Source organism: Ambystoma mexicanum, chromosome 5q, assembly GCF_040938575.1.
Source record: "Ambystoma mexicanum isolate Mex_15411 chromosome 5q, UKY_AmexF1_1, whole genome shotgun sequence".
Classification (NCBI taxonomy): domain Eukaryota; kingdom Metazoa; phylum Chordata; class Amphibia; order Caudata; family Ambystomatidae; genus Ambystoma; species Ambystoma mexicanum.
In genome coordinates, this window is record NC_090933.1 from 57,956,939 (window position 1) to 57,969,401 (window position 12,463).

Here is a 12,463-nt window from a genome sequence, read left to right on the forward strand (position 1 = left end):
TTTTTTTGTCACTGAATATTATTAGCTCCTTCTGAGTTGTTATTTTACAGGCAGTAGTAAATTGACAAATGCACTACTGAAGAGAAATGAACCTCCCCTGTACTGTATACTTTATATGTATATAAATAAGTTCACAGATGCAAACATGACACCAAAATCCCTTTTGTTTTTATATACTCTCATTATATTATATACAAATATAATTCACAATCATTAATTCTTACCATGGATACATTGCATCGTCATCTGGAATACAAAGAGAAAACAAAATAGAACAAGCAGATCTTTTAAAATAAACATGCATTGACTTCCCTGCCTTTCTGCCCTGTACTAAAGCTTAGTCATTCATGCAGCATTTCACAGTGTCCTCACTTGTACATATCTTACCAAAAGTGTTTCTTTGAAGTTCCAAGCATGACCACGCTACTTTCGCAAATGCAGGCCCAGTATCAGCATGGACAGCTCCTGTAATCTTGTGTGTGTGTGGGGAGCGCTGGCGAGATATCTTCTCAAGCAAGCGCTCAGTGACCCCTTGGTCTTCCGTCTGTCTTCACAGCCCAGTCTCCAATAACTCCTCTACGCAAGTTTTGCCATTAGCAAAACTCAGAGCAATCCTACTTCATTTACGTGGCATGTCTGCAGACACTTTCTTCCAATCAAGTCAAAAGAATGTTTTCTGCGCCACCCTTCATTTTTAGAACAATGAAATCCTTGCTCTCTGTGCAACTGTCTCAATTTTTTTCCTGCTGTGCATACTTTCCCTCTGCTCTCCACAAGTTAACACAAAAGAAAAAGAAGAAAGAAAAAAAATGCCAGTGTGCTTTTAAACTGCATTACAGCAGTGTCACCAAAATATGTATTTTCACCTCATTTTGCACGTGAGACTACATTATAATGTTAAGAAAGTTAGAATTAGTGTTTAGTAATGTTAATTAAGTTAGTCAGTTATATGATTAATGTGGTCTCACGTACAAAAAAATGGGTGCACTTCATTCTCTGCAGTTTCACATTGGGTTTTGCTGTGTTATGAATTCTGTACCTTGCATGCCACCAACAACATATTCACATGTTATACTGGCAACACAAAAATATATGTATGTGCCACATTACTGCTGACAATCAAATGCCACTGCACTTTGCAATAAAAAGTATGCCATTACATTTTGGTAAAACTCTATATATATTCTTACAGCCCATATCATGTATTGTTGTGATTAAACAAACTTAAGTAATTTACCATGCATGTAGAGATCATTGGAGACCAGTGCCGGATTAAACCCTTTGGAGGCCTCTAGGCAGTCCAAATTCCCCGCCCCCCTCGCAAAAATAATTGAGAAACGTATTTCATGCAGATCTGTTTTTGATGGTGCATTTTTAATTCCTGTGTTGTGTGCATGCAAGATGCTGCTTTTCTGATAAACTCTGCCTTAATATTGGAGTCTGTGAGAACACTGGGTTTGAATTTGCCTAGCTTGCTCAGCGGATCGCATCTAGGGACTCTAGGGATTGGCAGGTGCCCAGGCTGCTGGACAGTGGGACACCACTTTAATAATTCATGAGGAAGAAGAAGGGCTTTGGCTCAGCAGTCCGAGTGGGTCCCCTGTGGGGAGGAGAGAGATGCGGTGCGGGGGGGACGGGTCATGACCCGAGGACCCTATGGTGAGCGGACTGCAGCGGGCTGAGTGGTAGAGGCAGTGCCTCTCTGATTCTGCCCTTCACTTTGATGTTTTATATCTTTGTTTTCTGTCTCTCTTTCATCTTCAATTCTTCCCGCTCACATATTCTTGCCTTCTTACTTCTCACAGTTCCTCTTTGTCATGCCCAACCTGTTCCCTCCACTCATTTCATTCTCTAACCCTCTCCTCTTAGCTGGCTGCGTTGTCTCCTATGCAGCCTTTTCACCCAGTCGATTCTCCCTTTCTCCCCTCACTTTGCTTGTCCTCTGATGACGACTTACTACTAGTCTCCCTGCTGGTGGTGGTGCTCCTGGGCCTGCCTGAGCACTCCGGGGCAGGGTGTGTCTTAGATGCACTGAGTCTGTGCTTGGGACCTCGCTGGCACACATGGGCATAAAAGTAGAAACTGAAAACAATCGAAAATGCTGCAAGTCAGACTCGGCAGGGAGGGGTCCACACGCAGACACAGGGAGACAGAGACCAATATGATTTTTTTTTTAATGCTAACACAGTGCAGGGGCTGCACATTAAATACAAAATACTATTTAAATCCAAATTAAATACAAAATCCAAGACGCTCTGACACTGCCTGGACCTCAGGGTGCGCAGGGCAGAGTTTAGTGTTTGTTTCACGCTGCCAGGCAGCGCAATGCAATCAATCAAAACAATGGGCCATTAATACGCCCATTGTCAGGATGCTTCTCTGGGCCTCAGGCAGTCAGGCCTACTGGAGCTATGATAAATGAAAAATCGGTAGGTTTTGACAGAAATATTGGTAGGCAGTAGGACTGTTAAAAAGCAGTAGCCTACCGCCTGAATCAGTAGGGTTGGCAAGTATGGAGCTGCTTCTTGCCAGTTAATTAATGTTTGGCCAAGGATGGAGGATACCCCATCCCCGGGTGCAGGTAAGCAGCATTTTGCACTACTCCAATGGGGCAGCCGTCTGGAAATGGACTCGCCCAGTTTTCCTCATACTGCACTACTTCTACAGGGTACTGGGCTAGAGGTTGACTTACACTGTGCCTCAGTTCTCCTGCAGGATATACTTTCCAGCTCATCTGCAATGGAAGAACCCATTATGTCAAAAAAAAAATAAGAAGAGTCACTTTAATAACACTGCTTCAGAACAAGGTCCATAAATCTTTCCACCTATCCCTAATATTGGTATCTGTAGGGGGGCGTGGCCAGCGGGCAACCGATGGAGACGTGATTCCGCGTCGCTCCTAGGCCGCCAGCCTAATCCTGAATCCATCCTGCTTTGCTAACCTCTCTAGAGACATTTGAACACGCCTCAGCGAAGCACCATAATCCGCTGCAGTGAGCCGCACAGCGACGGACCAGATTCGGTGTGTTTCCACGAAGTTACGGAGACCGTAAGCTGGAGACGAGAGGCCGCGTAATATATTTCCAAGATGGCTGCCGAACACGCTGAATGAGCGGCGAAGCGCAGTAACTAACGGCGGAGCACGGAGTGGGGATTGCACGAGCCCCCACCCGGCAGTGAAGAGGAGTGAGTGCGATCAGGCGGAGCGGGTCCACCCTGCCCATCCCCCGACAGCGGAGCAGTTGACGACACGAGACCGCGAAGAACGACCCCAGCGCATCGCACTGGGTGGGGAAGCGTGCCGATTCCCCATCATCAACCGAAAGCAAAGACCGACCGCGACCCGTGGTGCCTGCTACAGCCCAGAGACTTGCTGTGTGAGCTGTGTTCTGCTCCGGGTGGACGGCGTGCGCACCTTCCCGTGCACGAGAAGAAGAAAAGGTCCCACAGACGGTTAGCAAGACCCGTGGAACGGGCGCGGGCGCTCCACTCGGCGTAGAGCACCTGCCTATTCTCCCGCATGCCAGGTGCTGGAGAGAGGGATCGACACCGTCGTTACCAACGGTAAGCGGGGAGAGAGGAGGGAGACACGAGGCAGCGGCCCGATAACGAATCTACGCAGATCAACTGCCCCAGCCTTAATATAAAAGGAACTGTGCCGATCCAACCCTGATGCTAACGCTCCACAACGGCTATCCCTATCTGCATGAAAACAGTCACATACGCCGCCACACGAATAACGGATGCCTCCACGGAGGGAAAAAATACTGATGTAAGATTCCACTCCGGGAGCCGCACAGCCTTACCCTGCCTTGAACGCCAAGATTCAGAAACCCCTCGAAATTCCCGATCCTCAAATTCCACAAACCCTCCCTTGGAGCATAGGACCCCCCCAGCTCCATCACAACACTGGTCCAGTATAGGAAAGGATAGATCAAGGAAGACATCCACGCAGAGCAGGATAGAACAATACGCAACGACATCCATGCTCCGCTCGCCGGAGCCTCCGGCACCAATGGAAGCTGGCAATATGGAGGACGACATCTCCCTCAGGGATGTGATGTGTGCCATCGCCAGCTCCAGAACATCAATGGAGAAGTAGATGGACAGTATTGGGGCTGATGTATCACGGCTGAGGCACGACTTGCAAAAATTGACCTCGCACACTGGAGAGGCCGAGGCCCGCATCTCGGAAACAGAGGTCAGTCTTCGAGGGGTCAACAGATGCATGACCGGAATGCTAGACAGGATAGAAACCCTGGAAGCAAGAATCGACGACAATGAAGGGAGATCCAGGCGCAACAATGTTTGCATACTGGGCCTCCCAGAAAAGGCCGAAGGGGGAAGCATGGAGCTGTTCCTCGAGGAATGGCTCACACATATATACGACGCGAAATCCTTCTCCAGATTCTTTTCTATCGAACGTGCACATCATATCCCAACTGGAACAATTGTACCAGGGGCCACCGCCACGTGCTGTCATCGAAAGATTCCTAAACTATTGAGACAGGGACGCTGTGCTGCAGATGGCGAGATCGAAGGGAGCCGTCACCTACAATGGATCGAGAATCGCTTTCTTACCAGACTTCACCAGGGAAGTGCAAAAAGCGCGCCAATCCTTTGAACCACTCAAAAAACGGCTTCAGGCTCTAGGGACAAAATATGGTTTAATATTTCCCGCCCAACTTAAAATATTCCACAATGCAACCACAGTACATTTCACAGACCCGAAAGAAGCGTGGAGCTGGGCAGAGAGACACATAGTGGGCGACTGGAGCGTTAAGAAGAAAACAGGAGGTGGAGGGAATGGACCACATCCTGAGAGACTACCAGAGAACAGACCCCAACAACAGCAGGAAGAAATACCACCATAATGAAACAAGCAACAACCATCTGTCGTCAACCAGAACCGACACAGCCGCTACACACTGTAAAGAAAAGAGGCTCATGCTCCAAACAGTAAATAAGAGGCAACAACAGCTGGCGGTCAACACCGAAGCCACCCCCCCCCATGAGAAAGTAGAAACCACAGGATATTTAATCAGTTTAGTTTGGATTAATACATCAAGTTATGAAAAGGGCGACAGATACTTCAGTTGGGGATGAAGTGTGGGGAGGGGGGAGTTGGAAGTACACTTAGAAGAAGGGAAAGCTCAACGAAATATCAAAGCATACAGACACTAGAAAGCAATCATATACTAGTGATGTTTCTCCGCCCCGAGATGAATATAGGCAACACCACTATCTCAGGAAGACACGATGACACCCAGGTTCACGAGCACTGAAGTACCACCGCAAGTCGACAAAACCCGGATCTTGAAGCTCCTTACCTGGAATGTGAACGGTTTGGGCAACAGCCTGAAAAGGCGACTGGTGCGACAACTGCTGAACAGAGATGGCCCAGACATAGTCTTCCTAACGGAAAACCACTTGGCAGGTACATCCAATGCACTGTTCAATCGCTCAAACTATCGCACAGCAGCGCAGGCAGGTTTCACGATGGGAGCCAGAGGAGTGCTGATACTTGTGCATAAAAGGCTGCCACTCACTCTCACAAAATTAATGCAGGATACTGGGGGCAGATTTGCCTATGCCACAGGCACTCTCTGGAATAAATCACTATCCCTGCTAGCGATCTACGCCCCAACTGCACTGAAGCCAACTCTACTTGAGGACATAACTCCTCTGATGTCTGACGATGCCTCTGATATCCTGATTCTTGGGGGCGACTTCAACGACGTCATAAGCAACATAGAGGATCGCACACATCTACGCAGCAGAGACCCCACCCGCCGGACCAATCTAGCCTCATTTGCAGAGGCACTTGGCGTCAAGGATGTATGGCGCGGCCTGCACCCCGGGGAGAGACAATACTCCTATCATTCAGGGATGCATGAATCACTATCACGCTTAAACTATTTATTTATACCCGCAGCAATGATACATACAGCAACGCAAGCAGAATACCTCCCAAAAGGCATCTCAGGTCACTCCCCTCTGCTTATATCAATAAAGACATGTAAACCGAAGCCTCCACCCGCGTGGAGATTGAACAGCTATCACTTAGGCTCTCCTGAATTAGTAGAATGCCTACAAGAGGCTAGCACGACATACTTTGAGCTGAACGAGGGATCGCTAGACTGCCCTATGGCTCCCATCGTGAAACCTGCCTGCGCTTGGGGAAGCCTATAAACCAGTGCTACGTGGAGAAATTATCTCCTGGACTGCAGCACAAAGGAAGAAGCATTTAGAATCAATAAAGGAGGCGGAAGCAAATGTGCAGCAAGCTGAGACAGCGCATCTAAGCCAAGATAGCGCTGACACGAACAGTGCACTAATACTGGCACAAAAAAAACTGCAAAACACTGCACTGGACAATGCAAAACAAGCACCTAATGCCATGAAAGCTAGAATCTACGAAACGGGTGACAAAGCAGGGAAGATGCTTGCTTGGCTCGAACAAAGGGACGAGGGACACAGCCATGTGAGAATGATCACATCCCAACAAGCAGAGCCATGCCTGACGGATGCGGAGATAGCCGAGGAGTTCGCAAGGTACTATGAGGAATTATATAGAGCATCGACAGCTGCCCCTGAAACCTCTATGTTGGCACAGATTTCTCTCACCTCCCTAAAGGCCAAACAAATCGCGGCCCTAGAAAAAGAAATCACCGAAGACGAAATCATATCTGCCATGATGCAACTCCAATCCGGGAAAACACCTGGGCCGAATGGCTTTCCCATTTAGGCATGGAAGAAGATAGGAGGTAACAAACTGGCGCCCCATCTACTCAAAATGTACTCAAAATGTACCAGCAAGCCCGAACCACAGGTAGCCTACCGGCGGACCTCAGAAAGGCCACAATAATTGTAATACCCAAAGCAAATAAGCCCCCAGATGAGTGCAGCTCGTATAGACCAATCTCCCTTATTGACACCGAGGCAAAGATATTGGCCAAACTACTAGCCACATGCCTGCAACGGGTCATAACATCTTTGATTCACCCAGACCAGTGTGGCTTTATGCCCGGCAAGTCTACGAGAATGAATATACGAAGAATACATTTGGCCATCGAACGTGCCCAGACCCTGGTCCAAATCTACGATATTCGCATTAAACCAACTAGGCATGGAGCCTCCAGAGCCCTGCCCATACAAAACACCCCCTGACCACTTTCAGTACCTGGGCATCAAGATCACAAGAAACCTTAAGGACTACACGTCCAATAACTTACAGCCCATTACAGACCGATTTGGTGGAGATGTGCGACATTGGAAAGCTCTACCGCTGACCCTGTTGGGTCGCGCAGCACTGTTCAAAATGCTAACACTCCCCCGATACCTATACATACTCCAAAACGCCCCACTCCACATACCGGTGAAATCGTTCCAGAAAATAGACGGTATACTCAGGACACTCCTATGGGGTGGAGGACGACTGAGGTTAGCCCTCCGGACACTGCAGAGATTGATATGGGAAGGAGGCATTGGCCCACCAAGGCTGCAATCCTACTACTGGGCTGGCCAAATGTCGGTGATAAACGATGCACTACACGCAGAACCCACGCTGCCACATGTGAGAGCATCACCCCCCTGAGGTTATATGCTGCGATACCTAGAAGAGGCCCCGACGACATGGCTATTCAGACACCTCGCATCTGGAAAGAGGCACACGCTTTTATGGGGTGGGACGACAAGATTACACCATTACAACCTCTATGGAACAACAGGAACCTCCCCGAGATATCCAAACTGCCATCATGGCCCATATGGGCAGGGTGTGTTATAGGAAAAGTGGGAGACATCGTAGAGGACGACAACATTAAACCCAATGAGGATCTGGCTTTGTCCTTTAATCTCCCAGAGTCGGAACGTTACCACTACACGCAGCTACGACACGCTCTACAACAACACCTCCCTGCCCTCTCCAACATGCCGGACAGTACCCCACTGGAACGGAACATAATTGAGGATCACATCCAGGCGAAGGTCACCACAGTGATGTACAACCTTATAACCTCCTTTGCAACACCAGAATTTTCATGGCTGAAAACAAAGTGAGAAGAGGACATGGGGGAAATTATGCCAGAAGACTGGGTCCAAATCCTCATGTACCCCCGTGAAACTGCCATCTCGTCTAGGCTAAGACTAGTACAGCTTAAAATACTCCACAGGATCTACTACCCGAGAGTAGCCCTGTACAGCTGGGGTACAATAACGGAGCCTAACTGTTTACGCTGCCATGAAGAAGAAGGATCTTTCTTTCACATACTGTGGGAATGCCCACAGATCAGTCACTACTGGCAACAGTGCTGCGATGTCCTTACGAGGGTCCTGCGACAAACAATCCCCAGAGACCCAAAACTGATGCTGTTGGGAGCGGACAGTGAAATAGACCTGCCCAGGTATGAAAAACTATGCTTTATGACCACGACTGCAATAATCAAGAGAAATATAGCCCAGCTCTGGGGTGCAGCACAACTGCCACAGGTAAACCAGTGGATCACAGACGTTCAAATTTGCATAGCCATTGAAAGACAAGTCTATAGAGCCAGGGGATGTCCTGAAAAAGCAGACAAGATTTGGCAACGCTGGGAGGACAGTGTATGAACCCTTGAACCATGCAGCCTAGCTATCAGGAGATATGAGATATGGACAATGTAGAGGAGATCACACCATGTGAAATGTTATGCAATGTATGCAATCTATGTGAGCATGTTTACCATCTAACGTTAATGTTGTTCTAATGTTATGTTCTGGCCCGCTTCGGACCAGTGGTTTTGTGTTGTAAAAACCAATAAAATATGTTATAAAAAAAATAATATTGATATCTGTAAAACTGGGTCTAATACATTGATGCCAATAAGGTATGCATTACATCAATGCAACTCATTTCATTTCATTGTTTCATTCACCTAGCACTCACAGCTTTAATTCTTCTTATTGGTTCAAACACAAGGTTCTCTCTGAGGTACATAATGTCCCATTGGCAAGATCTTCCCCCATTCAAGTGTCTCTTGAAAAGCACTCTGCTTTGTCAAGAATACATACTGATTTTGGGTTTCATTAATTCCTCCTTATTACAATATCCTGTTACATACAAATCCAAAACATGCCAAATACACAAAACAGTGGTCCAACTAACACTGCTCAGACCTCCCCTCCATATCTCGCCTTGAAACACTTGTGTTTAGGCGTGTAATAAATGCCATATCATATCATGGTATCCGGTCATATTTTCAAATACTTTTTTTTTAAATGCAATTTCATCGAAAACATTTTGCTAGAAAAAAAAATGTTTAATGTATTTTTTTATTTATATATTTTTTTGGGGGGTTCGTTAGTAAAAAAAAGGGTTAAAAAAACAGGAGTTTGGGGCAACCACCCAATTTCAAAAATAAAAAAAATAAAAACATTCACATTTTTTTTCCAGCAAAATGTTTTCAACAAAATGGCATTCGAAAATAAGCCATTCGAAAAAGTCACTATAAAACTCATATCATATCATATCATACCTCTAATCTGAATCAAACAGAACTAAGGAAGTTAATGCTACAGCCCAAACACTCACAGGTTTTATAGCCACAATGAGGTGTGGAATATTTTTACCCACGCCACTGCGCCACACTGCACCCCTTTTGCCATTGGGGAAAGGAAATTGACAAGATTGGAGGCAATAATCCCTGTGCTCACTAAGTCTGCAAAATTGCGCACAGTTCATAACCTATCAAAAGAGCTGCACGCCCTACCACATACAGCGGCAAAGTGGGGTAAAAGCAGGAATCACTGCCGCCATCTGTCATCACTGCTGTCATCTGTCATCACTGCTGTCATCTGTCACTGGAAACAAGCCCACAGAATGGCTAAAATCCGAAAATGCCCCTAAATACAGTTTCCTAATCAATGGCAATCTGCAAAGTGCTGTTTTGGCGCTAAATTCTGTTATTTTCCCCAGTGAATTATTGAAAGGAAAGTATGCTGGAAATATGGATCCTCCAGGCAGTCAGAGGAATCCAGGCATCACAGCCTGACAGCTGCCTAAAGTAATTGGTTGTAAAACTTAGATTAAATGTATTTTCTTTGTCCTGAAAAATTGCAAAATCCACTATTTCAAGCATGTTGGTAAAGGGCTAATTCTTTTAAAAGGTTTACATCCTTCATACACTGGGCTTATATTTTATATGTGAACTGAAAAGATTTTAATGTATAGGAATCCAGTCTGAAGCCAATCCACATGTGAACTCTGATCTGACAGTGCCTAGCCTGGGAAAACTGACATCTCCGTTTGACACTCCCTTGAGAACAGGAAGGCTAATGGCTGTTCATGGTTCACGCATAATCCCAGCAAGCCACTCAATGGGGCTGCATTAGACATTCGTCTGCTGGCTGACCAAAGAACAAAGGACATGCTGAGAATTGGCCTCTGCAAGGAGGAGCAGGATTTGGAGGAGGTTTCTCAGTGAACTTCAAAGGACTGGCCATCTGCTCACTTTGGAAGTAAGAAAAAAAAACCTGGACTGGATTTTGAATGGAAAGTACTTGTTTTGGCCTCAGAACTTTATGACATTTAACATGACAGCCAAAATAAGAAGACAAGTGAAAAATAAAACTTATAAATCTGAACTCATGCTAGACAGTTGAAGACATTGAGGAAGCTCATACCATTTAAGGAACCTAAGTTATGAAAAATGTCTGATTGTGGCAAAACTATTAATGTTGCAAACTTACAATTGCATGTACACGATCCACTGACAAGCGCCCAGAGATCGGTCAAATTAGAAATGATTAATCCAAAGTGTTATGGGTAAAATTGATAAAAATCCATAGAATGACCAATACAGCTCTCACAAAGATGGAAAGAAATTGAATGTAAATGTAGACAATCAAATGTGAAAAATATGTGTCTAATTTTATGAGGGTAAATAATGGTAGAAATTTACATTTGTGCAAAAGTATGTTTTGGGTAAAAATCCAGGTGGGAGTTCATAAATCCTGTCATAAAATGACAGCTCTGTTTAAGCTGCCAACCAAAACAAAGCGCATGTCTGTAGCCACTCACAGACATGGGGGTGTGTTTTGAAATTCTGCCCATGCCATAAAATTTGTAATGGCTAAATATAGGAGTATGACTACACATAGGAAGACACTGCTTCCAGAACACACTGCTTCCAGAACACATCCAGATGTCCACGCAGCACCTTATTGCAGAACTTTTCAACTTGTAGCCTACTCCAGAATTCTTTGGAAGATCCAGATTTCTTTGCAGAATCCAGATTCTAGCATTGCAAAATTGTTGCTAGCCTGACCCCATTGCAAAAATATCAAACTTGAAGGGACTTCATTTTAATTCAGCTTGGCTGGCTACCATTAGGCTTGCCCGCTGAAAACCTGCATCCGGCTATCTACCGTGTCCAGTAACCAGAAGGGGCCCTTCCAAATCCAGACTGAGGTGCAGTCCAAACTTGACCAGAACCGTGCCGCTGATCCAAATCCCTCCAGAGGTGCCTGTTTGCCGGTAGACCTGCCCAGTCCAAGGACCAGAGCTGACGGTCCAATTTAATAACTTATTCTGTAAGTATTAATAGGAAGAACAGTGACCCATAATATATCTGCATTGTATGATCCCAATCTCAAACCCATCCCATCTTTAATTCAGAACCATAGTATTGTTGGAACTATCCTTGCGCTGACTTTTCTCTCATCTGTATTACTAAACCATAACTCCTTATTGATTTGATTAAGAAAAGTAATTCCCAAATCAAACGGAAACTAGAGTATCACGCATGAAGAGTTATGATCGGCCGTGAATAACTGATTCCTGTGAGGCATTCTCTTTTTCATAGTCCTTCATATAGTATAAGAAAACCTATCTGTCATTTGTAAACCCAAATTCCTGTTTTTCATTTTTCGCGCCTATTTTGCAAAAACGCCTCTCACGAAAACCGATATAACTCCTTCAGTTTTAAAGATTGACTCGAAATTTCAGCTCTCACTGAAACCTAACATCCTAGCATTGCGGAACAGTGTATTTGACCCGTTTTTTTGCAAATTTCGCATTAGTTAATGTTTGCCGCAAATTTGCAAACTTCAAAAATTTACACGTGTCTTTGTACCATTTTAAAGTGTTTTTTCCATCCAATCCTGATCTGAAGTGTGTATTGTTGTTGATATTATCACTCATGTATGTTAGGACCTGATTAGTGTTGCTGTCTGTAGAACTTGTCTCCATTTAAGCATTTTTGCACCTTTTGCAGTATTTCACAAAGCCATTTTTCACCTGTCATTTTCGACACTTAAGGTTTTCTCTCTTGTTTGGGAGGGAGGATTGCCTATAACTCTAGACATTGGGCCTCATCACAAGTTTGGCGGTAACCCTTAAATCGGGCGGTAGCGCTGTTACTGCCGGATTTAAGGGTCCACCAAATCAGGGCTTCTGAGCTGGGGGGAAATCTGCCAAAATTTT